Source organism: Vigna angularis (assembly GCF_016808095.1).
Source record: "Vigna angularis mitochondrial DNA, complete sequence".
In the NCBI taxonomy this organism is placed as follows: domain Eukaryota; kingdom Viridiplantae; phylum Streptophyta; class Magnoliopsida; order Fabales; family Fabaceae; genus Vigna; species Vigna angularis.
The window spans coordinates 25,267-42,882 of record NC_021092.1 but is presented as its reverse complement, the minus strand read 5'-3'; the positions used below and the strand labels follow the sequence as shown (position 1 = coordinate 42,882).

Sequence of the window (17,616 nt, the reverse complement as noted above, 5' to 3'; positions counted from 1 at the left end):
TTGTCAATGTGATGTGATGGTTTGTTATGCCCATCGCTGGTGGAAGTGAGATGATCAATGTATTATGTGTGAGTTAAGAGTTATGGTTGGTGACTTCCGACTCATAGAATGAGATGAATCAATTCTCTACGGTTAGCATTGGGTAGTTTTTTTCTACGGGCAAAATCGCCTTCATGCCCCAATTGATAACAGATGCTTTTCCACTCGATCCAGTTCCAGCTATTCGCATCACGGGAAAATGGAGTGCTTCCTTCATCGCGGAGGGCGGGGGGCTAGGGAACTGCCAACCTAGGTTTCAATAAGAGCCCCTCCTTGACTTGTAGAATTGAACTTTCTAAGACCTTTAGATCGAAGGCCTTGCACCACCGGTCTATGCCAGCTCGTTTTCAAGCCTTTCAAAAAAGGAGTTTTCCCCTTTCAAGCGCAGTCCCTTAATACAGCCGGAGTGGATTTTGAAGGAAAATCCTAAGCCAGTCTAAGAGGGATAGGGCCAACGTTAATGTTAATAGAGAGAAAAGATGGATGTGTTTTCCCTTGCAAGATTGCTTTCTTCTCCTACTATTTCAACGGAAAGGTTTACCGAGAAAAAGTCTCATAACAGTAATACAATACTGCACATACCAGTCATAATACAGAGGACTCCCAGTGGAATTGTTATGTACACCGCTCCGTAAGTTTGTGTCCAGCTTCACTCTATTGGATTCCCACCGGAGATCCTTGCCAAGATCCTGCTATGGTGTAATCAATGGCTTATGAGTCTGATTTACTTGTATCGTCAGTGATGTGTTTTAATAGCTGGCTTAGGATTCTCATTTCGCTGATGATAAGTAAAGAAAAAGGGCAAGGACTCATCCATATGGGCCACCTCTATTGGGTTTTAATAAAAAGACTCCTCCTGGTCCTATCGAACCAGCTTCTTCAATCCTAGCTTCATGAGGGAGCCTCCTTTTTTTTACATTGACAAAGGTATTCAGACAAGGAAGGCTGTTAAGCATGCAGACTGATTCTCTTTTCTTACGTGAATTAGATACTACTGAAATGCAGTTGAACTCCTAATAATAAGGTAAGAAAGATTACTTACTATAGGCAAGAAAGAATTGAACCTAAGGCTTGCCCCCGAAACATTTGGAATAAATGCTGCTTTAGATCCCGCCCAGATCAAGGGCGGTCTATTTTTTTCTCTTTCTAAAAGAGCGAAAGTTTACTACGGGTGCTCTTTAGGCTGTGCCGGGCTGTGCACTTCACATCAAGGTGACAGGATTCGAACCTATGGCCCTCTGTACCCAAAACAGATGCGCTGACCAGACTGCGCTACACCTCGTCTCACCCCCCTCAGCATATAGATCCACCCGATCGATGAAGACTCGAACCGAACTCGCCCATCCTTTTGGGCATAGGGACGCGAGAACCAATCCGAGTAATCAACCGCTTTTTTTAGAAAATCTGCCTCCAGCAAGATAGGGCGACGCCAAAAAGCCGTATAGTGCAGGAGCGCTCACATTTTTTTTTGCTTCCTCTTTCACTTGAATTAAAAAAAATCCGGCTCGCTCCCGGCTACCTGTCCTTTGGACCCAAAGCCCGCTTAGAAGTGGATTCGAACCACTGACACAAGGATTTTCAGTCCTTTGCTCTAACCAGCTGAGCTACCTGAACCACTTTCCTAAATTCTGTTTTCTTCATCGAATAGCGCCCTACCTGACTTACCACTTTACTAGTAAGGGAAAAGCCCTTGACTAATAACTTCAAAGAAAGGGCTTTTTTCGTTCGTCAAGCTTTCGAGCAGCTCTTTCAACTGCCGCCTAATCTCCTCTCCCAACATGCTCAAGAACCGAGAGCCGCCCAGGGACTGCCGGAGGGAGCTTGCTTATAAAAAGAAGATAGGCCGGTCAAAACAACGCGCAACGGGCTCTCCGCTCACTAAGTAGTGCTTTTCTGTCCTCCGGGGGACTCCACCAACACACACCAAGAGGTTCTCTCTCTCACGTAATTTCGCCCGCCCGTTCCACTTCCGTGCCGGAGGAAATGGGATTCGAACCTACCTTTATTCAGATAAACTGATCGCTCTACCAACTAGCCTTCTGGGTGGGCTTAAGACACGGATTTGCTAGATCTATATACAACCTTCTTGTATCATGGGTTTTCATCCAAGAAGAGCTACATAACCATGTAGCGTTGGGCTTAACCGAGACCAGACATCTGCTTTTACTGCCATTGGTTTTGTTCGTCGTGACGAAGTGACTGCCTCACACCACATTTAAGAATTGGCGCCGCACCCTAACCCTCTGGTCACTTCACTTGGCTTTCATGCCTGACTTGTTGTTATTTATACCCCGGTTTCTAACGGTTCACTTCGCTAGCTGCGGTCCCCTACTTCGGTGACCCTTTCCTTGCGGCTTGGCTTGCTTGCTCGCTAATCATTGGCTTTAGACAGCGATTTCTTTGATGTCTGTAGGATGAGAGTTATTGCTTCATCCGTAGTTCTGCTGATTTAGGAGTAGGTCTTGGCTCTGAAGGCTTTTCTTCTCGATGCTTTGTCCTCTAGTCCCGCTTATTCTAAGTCTATGGTAGAGCTAGAGCCCGGGAAGGTTCTCCATGACAGACGAGAAAGGTTTTTTGGTCCCTTAGTAGTAATAGTAGTGACTCCCAGCCCCTTTCCTTTACAGAAGAACAAAAAAGTTTATTAGTTGCATCCGAGGTTAAAAGCCCTGCTCATAGAAGGGATGGAGACAGCTACTTTGAGAATGAGAGAGGCATGGACCAATGCAATGGTGTCAAAAAAAAGGCATTTATTTTGTCCAATCCAATCACAGCTTATTCCGCCTACACCTTCTTTGCCGAAAGCCCTTGTCTGTGGCTATCTTCTACATTCTCTGCCATCTTCCGTCATCCCCTTGATCGACTGTCCCTAAAGCAAAGAGCCAATGCCAGCGACTCTTCTAAGCCATAAAGCTATGGGCTAAGCGGGTGTCGAACTCATACCTTCTACGCTCCGTTCCTGGGATTGGCTAATGCCTTTATCTTTCCGAGAGGATATCCCGGTTCGTGCCACTTTCACGGCGGGATTTTTTTCCATTTTCTTCGCTCGATAAAGGGCTAGGCTAAACCTAAGGATTTCAAACCTGACCTTAGGCTTACGACTGCTTCGAGAGCATCTAGAGCAGGCCATTCCCCTATCTGTGAATTTCTGATTCAACTCGATCAGTCACCTGAGAAAAATAACACTATTGATAAATAGTAAGTTAGCAACTCATGAATGGAATAAGAGAATAAAGACGAGCTGGATTTACTTACGGAAAAGCTTGGAAACGAAGTCACTTATCAATCGATAACTATATGCGTTACACAACTTCGATTTTCAACAATGTAATAAAAACCTTCAAATTAGAAGTCGAGAGACAAAGAATTTCGAATGGAATGAATTCGTATTCGTTACTGTCCAATTTATGTTATTTGTCGAGATTGGTCTGTAAGAACCATCGAGTCTTCGTCTCACTCGTATCAAATCCTAGCTACTCTAATGCTCGTGCAATTTAGCTTCTAAACCTCATGAACTCAAACTCATTAGTTCGCTCTGGATCTTCTCAATTCATCTTTCAGCTTCATTGCTCTAAAAGCAAGCCTTGAATGAATTTCGAAATTGCTTAACTTAATGGGAGAGAACACCGGGCTTGGTTCCGTACTCCCTCAATCCAAGAAGGAACTCCACAAGCAAGGAACCCTTACTTTCCGAGCATATTAGCGAAAAGGCTCATACAGAGGGAGGCCAAAAGCTTTCTTTATTTGTTAGCTTCCCGAAGAGAGGAGATGCGTCTTCGAATCAACCCTTGAACCTAACCCTCGGAAGGATGGTCTTGGCTTATTCCCCGATCGGATTGAATGGACAACTGGTGACCTCGGGTGAGGGGCACGAAGGGAAGGGTATAATCCGTCTTGCTTTCCAGTCTCACCCAAGAGTCCCCGAAAGGGCCACTTGTAAGTAAGACTCTATCTTATCTTCTATTACTATACTATTTTATTAATTGATGTATGTAGTTTCAGATAATAGAATAATTACGGGAATGGAATTCAGGCTGAAAAGCGCGAGACACAGAGTAAGGGGTTTACAGAAAGTGGAATGGATAAAGAGAAGAGGTCGACTAGGGCGCCCACTCAGGGCAAAAGAGACAAAGAACCACCAGCGGCTCCACCGAGTTTCCCCGGTAGCCTACCAGTGATAACTACTAGGCGGTAAGGGATCTAGTCGAATTAAAGCAAAAGAATACGTCGAACCCATGCATGCTACAAGAAAGCTTGTATTTCCGTCTGGTCCAATAGATGTAACTGGCACCTTTCAGGTCGAGTCTGAAGCCATCTCTCATGCCGGACGCTTCCTCTTTTGTGCTATTCCTCATCTTTAAATCCATGCTGAACACATGGAATTCGATGCTTGACTTCCTCATTCTAAGTCCATGTGGACCTCCAAGGAACGTAAGCCAGAAAAAGGTTCAGCACGACCCTGGTTCAGGTGGAAATACTTTCAAACTACGCATCCACTCACACTAGGATCGTCAAAGTGAAGAAAGCTTCTTTTCAGCCTTGTTCTCTGTTTCGTGGTCAAAGTTCGGAGCTGCGGAAATCTTGCCTCCTGTTCATAGGGAAGATCCTTGTGTGCTGGTATCAACCGAGAAAGAAAATATCGAGCTTGAGAGCTCCCCTATTTGAATGCAAGGACCGACTCCGGTTGGTGCGCAACCATGCCTGTTGTTGTGTGTGATGCGAGGTTATGCAAATCAAGAAAGAGGACTTATAACACTATAATAGATTCAGGGCCTAGGGTCCCATACCCGGGATAAGACTCACTGCAATTGTCTATCTCAAGTCCTTTATCGAATGAAAAGTCCTCATCCTCAAGGAAGGAAATAAAAAAAAGGAGTGAACCTTAGCTAGGTTGGCTCCTAGGCTAAAGCAACTGTACAACAGGCGATGCCTCGCAGCGGTGACCAACAAAGCATTATTGAAAGAAGACAACAATCGTCCGGTGGAGTAGCCCTTTAGTAGACCTCCCCTCAGCCTCTCTACTCATACAGAGGGAGGGGAAAGAGACGGATGCTACTACCAATACCAGGTACCGGGTGAATCATACATATCTAGCTGGAACCCTTATCCTCATTTCAAGTCGAATCCGAGGCTTGGCACCTTTAGTTATCGAGATATCCACTTGGTGATTGAATTCTAATTTGTTGTTTTCAACTAGAAATGGAACTACTAATACATCTGCTCTCAAAGTCTCACAGGGAGTCATTCAGATTGGCCAATCTTCCTTACTCAAATGGCACTGGAACTTCAGCTGCCAAAGGAAACAAATGCTAAACACATGCCTCCTATTGGAGAAGCTTCTTTCATTCATTTCCCTTACCAGCCGGGACATCTGCTCCTAAAATGGTAACTTCACTCTGCCCCTCAAGCTCCGTTTGGTTCATCATGTGGACAATTCCTCCACAATCAATCTTCTTGTCTGGAAATGCATGCTTTTATGAAGGGGTTATTTACCCCGTGGCTTACCCGCATTTCTCTTGGTATACCTACCTGTGTGCCTCCTAATTCCGTGAAGTCCTTGGAGCATGTGCGATTTCTTCAGCGGACGATCAGGCGAGATGCTAATTGGAGAAGGACTAACCGGACCAGCCTTCCCGGAAAGCACGAGCATACAGATTCGAAGTGTTCGTTCGGAGATTCCACTATACCTTTTTTTCACTCGGGAAAGCCACTCTAGCCTATACTCTTTGTCTTGAATCACAGAGGAAGGACAACAACTATAAAAACTGGAAATGCACCTGGAACCACACTCTATGGCACACACCCCTAGTTGTAGTAGACGAAGATGGTCACCTAGGATAGGCAGACAAACCTGAACCTTAGAAAGTTGCCGGTAGAGACGCTACGGGAGAACCGCCTAGGATGGCAGACTCGATCATCTCTTTAAAAAATGTGGGTTTGTTCATTTCGAATCGGTCAAGGGTTCAGACAGGAGATGTGCTTTAGCAAAAGAAGCTTGGGCACATCCTCCAATAAAGCTAAAAGGACTATATAAAGTGTGGGCACCAGATCCACTCAGTGAGGCCGGGAAAGACTTTTCGTCCGATATAGTAGTGTTTCAGACTTCAGCTGTGGGATAGACTCCTTCAAATGGAAAGATAGGTTCTATATAAAGAATTAGCCAGTACAAGCTGTGGCACCCATCCCGACTGGGAGTGGAGTAGCCAGGAAGAGGCACCGAGGAGGTTCTGAAAGAACAGAAGCTGAGAACCTGCAGGGACTCCGGTCTAAGGCCTTGGCTGACGTACGATCCCCGCGAAGCTCCACCGGAGCTATTTAGACAGATTTTTTTGTCTTCACTTTGGAGTAGGTAAACTGTGAGGCAAGGAGATGGCTTTTTAGCCAAAACAGTGTGGGTAGCCTGCCCCAATCAAGCGTAGCGATCACTGAACGATTGATTCCTCTTCTTATTGAATTCTATTCTTCATCTGTAGGTTGCAATCCGTATTCTTTCTTTTCTCGATCTACTGCTTGCTTTCGCTTACCTAGATTGAAGAAGCGCACTCACACCCAACTACTTAAACTGGGTCGGGACCAATCATGTTGATTGCCTATCCGACCCAGCTCTAACAACTGGTTTGGTTTTTGAATCACAGACTTTATCCTCTCAATCGGAGAGGCCTCTAGTCCCCAGTTCTATTATTCAATACTTTTTTTTTCTTACCAAGGTAGTTGACTTGCTTACTTGTTAGAGTCAGGAAAGCAGACATTGCGGATCTTCACTTCAATCATAGGAAGCAGAGAGGACTGGATCTGGATACCGTAAGGCACATGCAACAACACGAAAAGCGTCGGATAAGGGGATGTGACCATGAAGAGGTTGGGCTGGTTTTGAGCTGCACTTAGACCGATTCTCTCTTTCGGTAGCAGACACCGGGATAGGCTAGGATGGGAAACCTTAGTCGATACGATAGGACTGGTTTCTTTGAAAAGCAAGGCCTGGGTCGAGAGCCCATTTCATATTATCCGGTTCCATTCCAGATCGAGCGAACCAATTGATCTTTCACCGGGGGGAAAGCTGCAGGAACTGCAAACGGAGAGATCGGATTCGGAAAGGGTTGTAAATGAAAAGAGCTTGGCCGGCCAGGAAGAAGGTATGGTATAATATATAGTTACGAAAGGCACTGCGCTTACGCATTCACCAGGTTCTATCTCTGGTTCACAAGCCTACTTTCTTCCAGTTGAGAAGATGCATTTGCTTCTCGGGAGCAGAGCCTGTTTTTCACTTTCCTGGAGTGTTGAAAAATGAGCTTCCAGATGGATGAAAGATGGGAGAGATAAAGAATTTATATCGAAAGGAGTCAGATGGTACCGGTCTTTCTTTTGTCGATCCGTTGTCTCAGTAACGACTTTCATCCCCATGGCTTAAGTGCCATTCGGTTTCAATATACCGTACAGAGGTTAATATATGACCTTCTGTAGGATTGGAGGGGTAGGATAGTTGTCTCTTGGTCGATTGTCAAATCGCCGTTCTCCCAGTCTTGATAGGAAATGGTTTATTTGGCTGCGCCCGTCTTTACCCATTGATTTATGGCTGGGACGAGGAATGCCTTTCAATCCATATCTCCGAGGTTATTTGTTCCACTTTTGTTTCTCAAAAGTCGGCTTTGACGGCGCCTCAACGAGAGACCTTACCTTCTTCATAAAGACTGAACCCGATCCACAAATAACCTAAGGATGACAAAGGGCTCGCCAAAGAAGTGGCAGATTTGGATGGCAATAAATAAAAAAAGATTCTGTATTCAATGCTCAAATTCCAGCTTCAAGCGTTCTGCAGCTCATAATCATATTCTGAAAAATGAGGCGTGGAAAAAGGGCAACAATTCTGTCCAATAACACCAAAAACATCATTCAAGTCGAATCTTAGTTAGACTCGTTAACCAGCCCCTTTCTTTTTCTATGAGATTTCGTTAGCTGCCCACCGAGGTAAAGGAAATAGGCAGGAAAGAAAAGAGAATTTGACTGGGCTCTATTGAAATTCAAATACTATAACTATAGCTTTCAAACTTCCTTAGCTTGCGTTTGTATTTGATGGACCCGAAATAGAATCCTTATTTTAGGCTTTCAAAGCTACTGGCCCGGGAACGACAACTTCCACTGGATTAGATGTAGGGGGAGGCCCAATGGAACTGGCTCTTATAAGGTCTCACACAGACTCAGAGATTGCCATTTGATTTCCTCCTTTCCTGCCGGATTTATTTTATCAGCTTGAAAACTTGTTAGCCTTACCTTAGGGCTGTAATTGGATTAAGTGAACTCCCTATTCTAGTATTCCTCCAAGTAAAGTATATGATACTCCTTCTAGTATACAAGCCCGAAAGAGGTAGAAGGAAAGGAAACTCCCACTTATACTCCATGGGCAGGGATGGCGTCCAGGTTTCTGATAAGGGGTGCATCGCATACGGACTTTGACGCCTTTCCAAGAATAGTGGAACTCGATTTCTTCGATCCTCTCTTTTTCCATCATCTTGGTTTCGAGTTCTTTACGATCTTTTCGGTGCAAGATCAAGGCGTAACAGAGATAGACGATGTATAAGAAACCCAGGAATAGCCACCATCTTTGATTGTCTTGAAATACGCTATCCAACCAGTTCCACATTGATTGCTATGAGAAATCCAAATTCCCTCCATCAAGAGAGTCTTTCTTGCACGGAGTAGTTATTATAGAACTAACTATAGATGTGGTTGGTTGTTGACCAACAGAGAAAGCATGGGAGAAAGATGCACAAAAGAAACTGGAACTTACCAGCTGGATTGATGGAAGTGAGTGGGGTATTGGGCATAATCCCGACCAACGAGGAGATCTTACTTAAATGGGAGGCGGAGCACGGTATATGTTGAATCTCGAACCGATTGAGGTGGGGATAGACACCTGATTGAAACCTTCTTGACGACCTCGTTCCTGTTCTGTAGACAGGCACGGAAATCGAACACTGTCACTGGGCGCATTGTGAAGCGCTTAGCCGGGTCAGCCATTCAAAGACAGCATTTTCCTGACAAGCACTGGTCACTGAATCTGAACTAAGCACCGGACAAGTACGAACAACCAGAGAAGAGCGGCCGGGCCGGTTGGCTGCTTTCTTCTATAATGTAATTACTCGATCCATCTGAACTAACCCGGACGGGAACGGAACAGTCAGAAGCTTTGAAAACTGAACTACTATAGCTAGAGCTTGCCCTACGGAGAGCGGAAAGGACTCAGTTGGTATCCGAATTTGATTGACCAAGGGAAAGGTGCTACACCCGTTCTTCCTTCCCTCTGATGCTGCCCCCTAGATGGGCCAAGCATGGGATTAAGATGATGTATGGGTGTTCTGTCTTTCTGCTCATCCCCATACACCCTTATATATGACAATATAGATTATTTGAATCATTTGATTGATGAGAGTGGCAATGACATCAAATGTGAAAATGCTTTGGCTTTGTGACCTCGTTCCTTTGTCTCACGCACTGCTACTGCTTATCGAACTCAAAGAAAGACCATCCTCCCACTCCTTCTACAGGCTACAGGCAACGACACATTATCTATGTGAATCTCTACATACAACAGAAGATCTCGTTTTGAAAGCATATGAGCCCTTCCTAAGGTCATTCAAGGAAACGGACTGCTTTTGATGGGTATCAAGATTGTTGAACAACAAGGTAAAGTGCTGTGAACCTCCTGTCTTTGACACTACGAACCTAGCTAGATTCTCTTTCAGCTGGAAAGAGTAAAGAAAGGCTGATCTCCTGTGGTTGTTTATTCACTCACCGGCTATATATAGGGAAAGGGAGACTCCTATCCTACAAGTTACTTCCCTCTTCGACCTGGTCAGCCTTTAGTTGTTTTGGGGTGTTATCCATCTCCACCTCCCAGCAGTGAGATCTTTCTTTATCGTATCTGTCTATTGAGGGAAGAACAACCAATGCATATCCTAAGCGATTCAAAGACTAGCTTTCTGCTTTCTTCTCGGAAGGGCGTAACTCATACACACATTCTTATTGAATGATGTCTGCTTCTGTTCTTTCTTTGACTGCTTCAGATTGTTGACCAAGGTTCACGTGCTTCACCCTCCCTTACTTTGAAACTACGAACCAAGCAATCTGATCTTTCAGCGTAACAAGTAATGGAAGGTTGTCCCTGATGTTTGGGATGATGAACCAGCTGTGGTAAAAGGAAAAGATTAGATTTCATCCATCTGGCTCAGCCCATTAAACCCTACTATACCATACCATCTTATTGGAATCTGAGTGAACCGGAACATCCGATACGAGAACAGATCAAAGAAGGTCTCTCACTGAGAGGCGCTAGCAGGGTGTGATCATATCAGTTTGTGTTGTTTTCGTACTTGATTGAAGAAGGACGGGCTCAAAAGCCTTGCCTACCCTTCTTCTTTATTCTCGAATTCAATCTGCTTCTGTCCGTTAATGAATTGACAAAAGGGCTAGTGCATAGAGTGTGATGAATCTCCATCGAGGGAGTGAAATCAGTCTGTCTTGTCGACTGTCAGTGATTCGGTATTCTATGGACCAATGGAAGTGCTAAACCCTTTCTTTGACACTAGTTAGCGAACTGAGAACCCAGAGCTAGAGACGGAGATGCTCGATAGACGAACAGAACAAGTCCTCATTTCCTTTATGTCCTAGGAGCCTAGATTCCATAGATGAGTTCCCTAGGTTAGGATGCCCTAGATCGGTGACCATTAGCGATAGAAGCTCTTTCCCGGCTAAGCGCCCTCTTCTTCTTCTACTGGAACAGAGATTGAAGCCAAGGAAGAGGGCAAAGCCATTCAATCAAGTGGGTATAGCGCGTAGAAGGCATGCCGCAGGCTCATTTCAAACAAAAAAGAATTAGTTAGTGGGCATAGACCGATCCATCCTATTCTTCATCTACGGGAAAGCATCCCAAGATAGATCAATTGGCTTCGTAGCTTGGTGCCGAGGGAAAGTAGGACTCCATTCTCATTCTAGTGGTTAGAGCACCTCCCCTCCATTCCATTCTCATGATATTAACATCAATACCCTTTGTTAGCCATCTCTGTGAGTTCAATCCGGGGAAATACCTCTATTTGGTAGTTCATCTAAGGCTTTTTCATTCTCTATCTAGCTATCTCGCATCAGTCCAATCAACAAGCATTCCTTTTCCTCTTCGCTAGCTGTAAGCAGATCCAGAAAGGTTCCTTGGTGTTCTATTCATGGAAGGCTGCTCATTCTTGTTCTCTCTATCCTCGCTACCAACACGCAGTGAACTCATCAATGCTTCCTTCTTCTAATTACCCCCGGGAGAGATAGATTGGTTCTCTATTCCCAGCAATCAATCAAGGTAGCTATCTCATCCATCTGTAATTACTTTAACAACCCAAGGGGGCATGGATCAGACGATGATCCGCACATAGAGATGAGTGAGTCCTCATCATCGTGATTGACTTGAAGAGATAGCAAGTCAGGTATCTTGAGATCGCTACGTTCCATGAGTGCCCGCTCCCCGAGAGCCACTCTCTCCACTGCGCTTACTGTAAGTTGATGAAGATGGATGCCATGTTTCATTCCAATGAGCTTTCTTATTGATTCTATCGAGATTCTCTTTTGACATATGTCTGGGGCATTCCATTAGCACTACCAAGCATTCCTTCTTCAACTACGGTGAGTTAAGATAGGAGTCCTTTTGCTCCCGTTAGACAAGCAAGGGCGAAATAGAAAAATCAAAAAGCTCCGTCTGGAAAATCAGAGTAGGCTAGGGCGAGAACCAATATAATATAACGAACAAAGGAATGGGTCTTCACCACAGGCTGGAAAGCAAATCCATCAGGTACCCTAGAGCAATGAGTCTTCGATGCCGAGTTCTTGATGGGCCGAGAAAGAACGATGTCCGGCATGGATGCCTTCTCTTCCCCGAGCTACAAGGACAAGGAAGCATTCTTTCCATGTGTCCTATGGGAAAATGAAGATGGATCATTTGATTCCACTTCTCCGTTCTAGGACATCCTTTTAGCAGAATGAGTGGGAGGCTAGATCGATGCTTTCCCAGTAGATCGATATAGAGAATCAGAGGACTCACTCTATCCAATAAACCGGTAGAAGTCCCACTAATAGAGTGGTGATCTTCCCCTTCCCTTAGGGGTTAACAATACAAAGATTCCACAGAAGCAGAATAACAAGTCTATAGGTCATGAAGGCATCTGGGATGCTGGCTTTGACGAGTAAAGGCAGTTCCTCTTTCAACAAGGGTTGCGGACAATGCCTGTTCTTCTTCTTTGATGATTCAATTTGTAGATGTCCCAGTGGACAGATCAAACAACGAAGCTCTTTCTCGATGTAAAGAGCATAGATGACATCTTTCTTTCTGGTTTGCTTTGCAGTTAGGCCTCTTTGTTTGGTTACGGGTCTCTCCCCTCAGAATGGTATCTGATTAAGGATAGCCTTTGGCCTGGCCGGTTTCCCAACCTCTTCCCACGCCCGGAGGCTTTGAGCTTCTTTCTCTTTACTTTAGTAGCTCGTGCTGATCTGGCTCAGCGAGGCCTTGATCCATATATCATTGAAAAAGGGTAGCTCACCCAACCGGAAAGCACCCCGTAAAGGCTGCTAGGGCTAGGGAGAAAACATACGAAGAATCGAAGGAAGAACTCCCAATGGAAGGGTATAAATCTTAGCTATACAGCAAAGCAACTACTCTTCCATAATGATGGGAAGAGAGTGAAGAACAAACTCAAGTCAAACACACTCTTATGTTTCAATTAGGACTGTCCCGGGCAAGGATGTGAGCCGGTTGCCCTTTTCTGTAGACACTGATATGGAACCGAAGACTGACTCTGTGGTCACTGAATCTGAACTATAACCAACCGGCAAGGACGAACCAGAGAGATGAGCCTGATTACATTCAATAGAAGCCTAATGGAAAGAAGTCCCTTGACCTTATAGATAATGCTTTCTCTTTGTTTCATAATGGTATAGAGATCCATCCCGTGTTGAGAAACTGACTCCGTCAGAGCTATAGTGAGAATCATAGTTGATACCATTATCACATAGTGTTTCTTTTTTTCTACATTATGAAGTTTGAGTGGGTCAAAGGATGATAGGGGAAAGAGAATGCCCCAAAGATGAGCATGGGCAGGTGCCCAGCCACTGGGAAATGAAAATGAATCCAATTCAGATGCCAGTTTCGGGCTCAATCCTTCCATAAGCCTTTTCGTCGGAAATCGGATTCGAGACTGATTCCAGAGTCATAGACATCTGCAAAGGCATCAAGCCAGTCTGTCCTTTCCGCTAATTGCTTCACGAACTGCCTTAGGAAGAGTCAAAGCCAGGCAACGATTCCATCTGGTCTAGTGACTTAGATTCCCAGGCTATCAGCCTACTCATTTGGCATGGGAACTAGCCTTAGGGTACCAATATCGCTCCTGTCTCTTCCGTCTAGGGGAAAACAAGGAGGACTCATGATTGGCATTACTGATTGGAGAATGAAGAATGCTTGGCATGGGCCTACTACTTCTATTGACTTGGATTCCTTTTCTATTGCTTCTCTCGCTTCCTATGGAGTCAAAAAGGCTGTCAATCAGGCTACTTTTTACTGCCATATGAATGCACGCACACCCAAGGGAAAGAGCTTCCAATCTTGTTGCTACTCTTCCATAAATGGTAGTTCAATAGATGCTTCGTCACTTCCATTCTACTACGTAAGGGGAAAGTCACATCTATGGGAATCTCGCTACGAAGGAGCACATCTCAATCTGTCTATTCCAATCTATGTTCTTGCATCTCCGATCTAGCTACGGAGATTGATGGTAGGTACTCTGACTTCTTCTTATTCTATTTAGAGTGCATAATAAGGGTATAAAGTGAGCCTGTGAAAGAGCTTCTCTGAGTGATCTAGCTTCTGTGAGTTCCCTTCTTCTTTCTTTTTTTGTATAAGGTCTTGACTCGAAGAGGGAGTCGATTCACGTACTTCACCATTTCCCGGGTCGTTATCGCCTTTCCCCGGTTCAGGGTATGGGTTCTTTCTCTATTACGAAAGTCCCGGTGTGAACTCCCCTACTGATCTGACTCCAGCAGATTCTCTAGAAGCAAATTCTCTCTCTCGATCTACTTTACCGACAAGAGCTCTGAATGAATGAGCAATGAGTTTGATTCTAACTATTCAAAGCAGAGGAAATGGAATCTTATATAGCCTATAGCTATAGGGCTAGGCTCCGCTCCTCGCTCGAGCTACCAGCTTTCTTAGATTTCATTCCTGTTGACTAATCCGAGTCCTTGAGAGCTTAGACGTCAGCGGGGAAGAACTCCTCATTTCATCGGCTCCTCCTCTCTTGCCCTCTTGCTTGATGGTATCCAGTTGAAATGGTTGCTGGATTGCCCCTAGTTCAAGCTCTAAGTCAAGCATTCACGCACCAAAGACCTCTGACTACGCTCCTGAGCTCTATCTTTCTCTGTTATATTGATGGAGATAGAATCAGGAAACGCAGCCCGAAAGAGTTCATTGGCTGAGGCGTAAAACCGGCCTCTTCCTTTTCAATCAGAGGTTCCCATCCCACGGCCTCAAAGAAGGAGGCCAGTTAGCCGCAAAGTCGTCAGAAAAGAAAGAATAAGAATCGAGCTATTGAGATATGCCTCCCACCCGAAAGAGAAGAAGACGGAAAAACATAAGGGGATCTTTTTTTTTTTATTTGGCTTCCATTGTCTTGCTGAACTGCTTTTCCTGTTGAAGCTTTTACGGGGGCTTTTGCTCATGCCGATTCTGAATGCTTTCTCAGGAGAATATGAAATATCTCTTTTGTGTCCATTCACCGAGACGAGCACAAGACAGTGGAGATTCGATCTTGTCTTCTTTCGCTTGGTTTCCCCAGGTGGTGCGGTTGGGGAGTAGAGAAGGCTCGTCGAGACCTCGATGCCGGGTCGTTCCAAAGTGACTTGCTATTGCTGCTGCAGTGCATCTTGTTCATCATCCAGGAATTTCTTTATAATCTTTGCCTTCCTTACCAGGAATTGGATTCGAACCAAGTATAAGATATTATAAATGTCGGAGAATACCGGGTATTAGAGTTTTTAGCATTAACACGATTCAATCTTCTTTTTTCCTAGCCGATTCTTCCCTTCCTTCTCTTCTCACTCCCCGGGTTTAGCTCCCGACTGGAGGGAGAGGGGCAAGGCATTAGGGATAGCTGCTTTCGTCTCCAGTAATGGATGGATAAGGTGGTAGTGCAAAATTGAATAGTAGCCGTAATGGAAGAACTTTTTGCTTGGTTGTCCGACCCTCTTCACCGATCTCCTAGCCCTACGAATCAAACATCTCCGGGCATCTGGTTTCAAAGATAGATTGGTTAGTCGCCTTCTGTTCATTCTTACCCCTGACTACCGGACCCCATTGGTTAAGTTGGGGCAGGAATAGCTATCGGACTACGATCACAGGCCGGGCCGACCTTCCTTTATTCTAGTCCAGTTGGAGAGGGAAAAGCCCCATCCGTTCCAGAAGTCGCAGAGAAATGGAAGGCTTAAATACCAAAAACTACGGAGGCATGATCTAAAAATGGGTAAGCCCGGTGGTTCAAGTTGAGCCTAGCCAACAACCAACATCAGCTTCTAGGGATAGTAGGAGCTCCAGTTGCTCCAACCATTCTAGTGAACCGGTCGAGACCAGCAGCTATGAATACCCTGTGCCGGTTGTGCGAAGGCAGCCTCAATCAAAATCAATAAAAACGTCCTCCTAAGGAAAGAAAGCTGATTCACCTCTACCCAGTTAATCCCGAAGGAAGCTTCCCTGAGAGAGCTGCTATAAGATAAGCTCTTTTTCCATTTAGTTTAGAGAGAGTAGCTTGCTTTCCACGGTCTGCTATTCCTTTCCTCTAATGACTAAATTGAAAACCTACCGAAATGGCTCTTTAAAGAAGGGCTTTATTCACAGGAAAATTTGGAGAGGGTCGACCAGTCCATTTATCATCCCACCACTCACCCAAGCAAGCTCAGGAGTTCAGGTGCTTTAGCTGCTTGAAGCCCGATCGTCAGGAACTTACACCTAAGAGATCTTGTTTTTGTCCTTCTCGGGTTCCAGTCCAATCTTCTGCTGCAACCTTTGCCTCTATCTCTACTTCTGGGTCTCGATCTCGAACTCAAACTGATGCCTAGCTCTTCTAGATGCTGAGACGCGGGGACATGATACTGACGGCCGGGGACCGCTGAAAGATCAGATGATCTATCTTCCTTTGACTTCCCCCCTTCATGAAGGAGTATAGTAAGGCCCCCAACAGGGTCAATGCCATGCAGCCGAGCAGGCACCGGTCAGAACTCAGCACCAAGCCGAGCATTCGCCGCCGCCCGATCGCTTGAATCTATTCCCACCTTCACATGCTTGCTGGATTAGAGGTGGGCTTGCTAGCGTCTTGCTATTGGCTTTCTAGATAAGACGGCTTGGCTTGGAGCTAAGGTGAAATTGAACAATCTGAACAACTACCTTTAAGACTTGAAGAGAGAAGAGACCTCCGCCCACCCACCATGCTACGCGAAAGCTGAACTTCAATAAGTAGAGCCTTTACGCCTTTAGTAGCCCATTTATCTGTGGAAGGGTTTTGGCGGCCCCGGGCCACAAGTTGAATGACTTTATTTCAGCAAGCAATTAGGCCTCCCAGAAAGGAAAGGACATGTACCAGCTGTACGAGAGGAGAGCCGTGAGCACTTTTTCCTAATTAAGATGAGTGGGCCTACCTATCTGATGTTGCATGCTCGGATTGTTCAGCCTACCCTTTCTTTCTTCTTCTTATGCCAAGGCTTCAGAATCATCGAATTCCTTTCCTGATGCCGAAGCCTTTCTTTCGCCTCCTTCCCTGCTGCTTAGTCTGTTGATTAAGATGTGGGCAGATGATGATTTTGATTGAACTTCTACTTATACGCCCACCAACTTCCACCTTAGCTTTCACCAACTAAACGAAAGGGAACTGCTGGCACAAGTCAGATTTTCACTGCGAACTTAATAAAGACTTCCTTACCGGCTACGCACTAGGATCCCCGGTACCAGATCGTACCATCATAAGCGACTACCCTTTTTGGTTGTGGTGTTGTATTTCCACAAGGAATAACTTTATTTGAAAGTTCTTTCCCTCAGGTACTTTAAGCTTTCGAGAGAGATAGAGATGGCCTGCTTTATTGGAACTTCCTACGTGAGAAGGCATTCCCCTTTTTTGTTATAGAAAGAAGGTAAAAAGAGAAATTAAATTATGGAACAACTCATTGCGGATTTCATTTCTAGGATGGGTTTGGCTCTGCCTGTGACTATTCTGGTGGCCGTTAGCGCTGGGAAAGTTATCCATCCATACTATAAACTCACTCAATTTGGAAACGCAAATCACAAATTGAACTGTGGATGTAATAAAAGAGAGAATTGTGGATAAACTCGATATTATTTATCGCGTATATAGGGATACTACTCCGGATGTTAACTTACCAGCTGCGTTGAATTTACATTCAGTAGCCGAACGAGTTCTTTTTAGTGTGGACAACATTCACTGGCAAAACCATATCTATCTGGATCTCGTCAATCGGGGAACGCAAAGTGAATACTTTCTCCAAGTTATACAA

General features: G+C 45.0%; 2 non-coding genes across 2 annotated transcripts; both read right to left on the bottom strand.

The window, feature by feature from the left end:
- Window positions 1–1,246: 1,246 nt before the first annotated feature.
- trnP-TGG lies at window positions 1,247–1,321 on the bottom strand. The gene has a single exon. It is a non-coding gene; the product is annotated as a tRNA-Pro (tRNA).
- A 258-nt stretch (window positions 1,322–1,579) lies between these two features.
- Window positions 1,580–1,653, bottom strand: trnF-GAA. Its single transcript has one exon. It is a non-coding gene; the product is annotated as a tRNA-Phe (tRNA).
- Window positions 1,654–17,616: the final 15,963 nt, after the last annotated feature.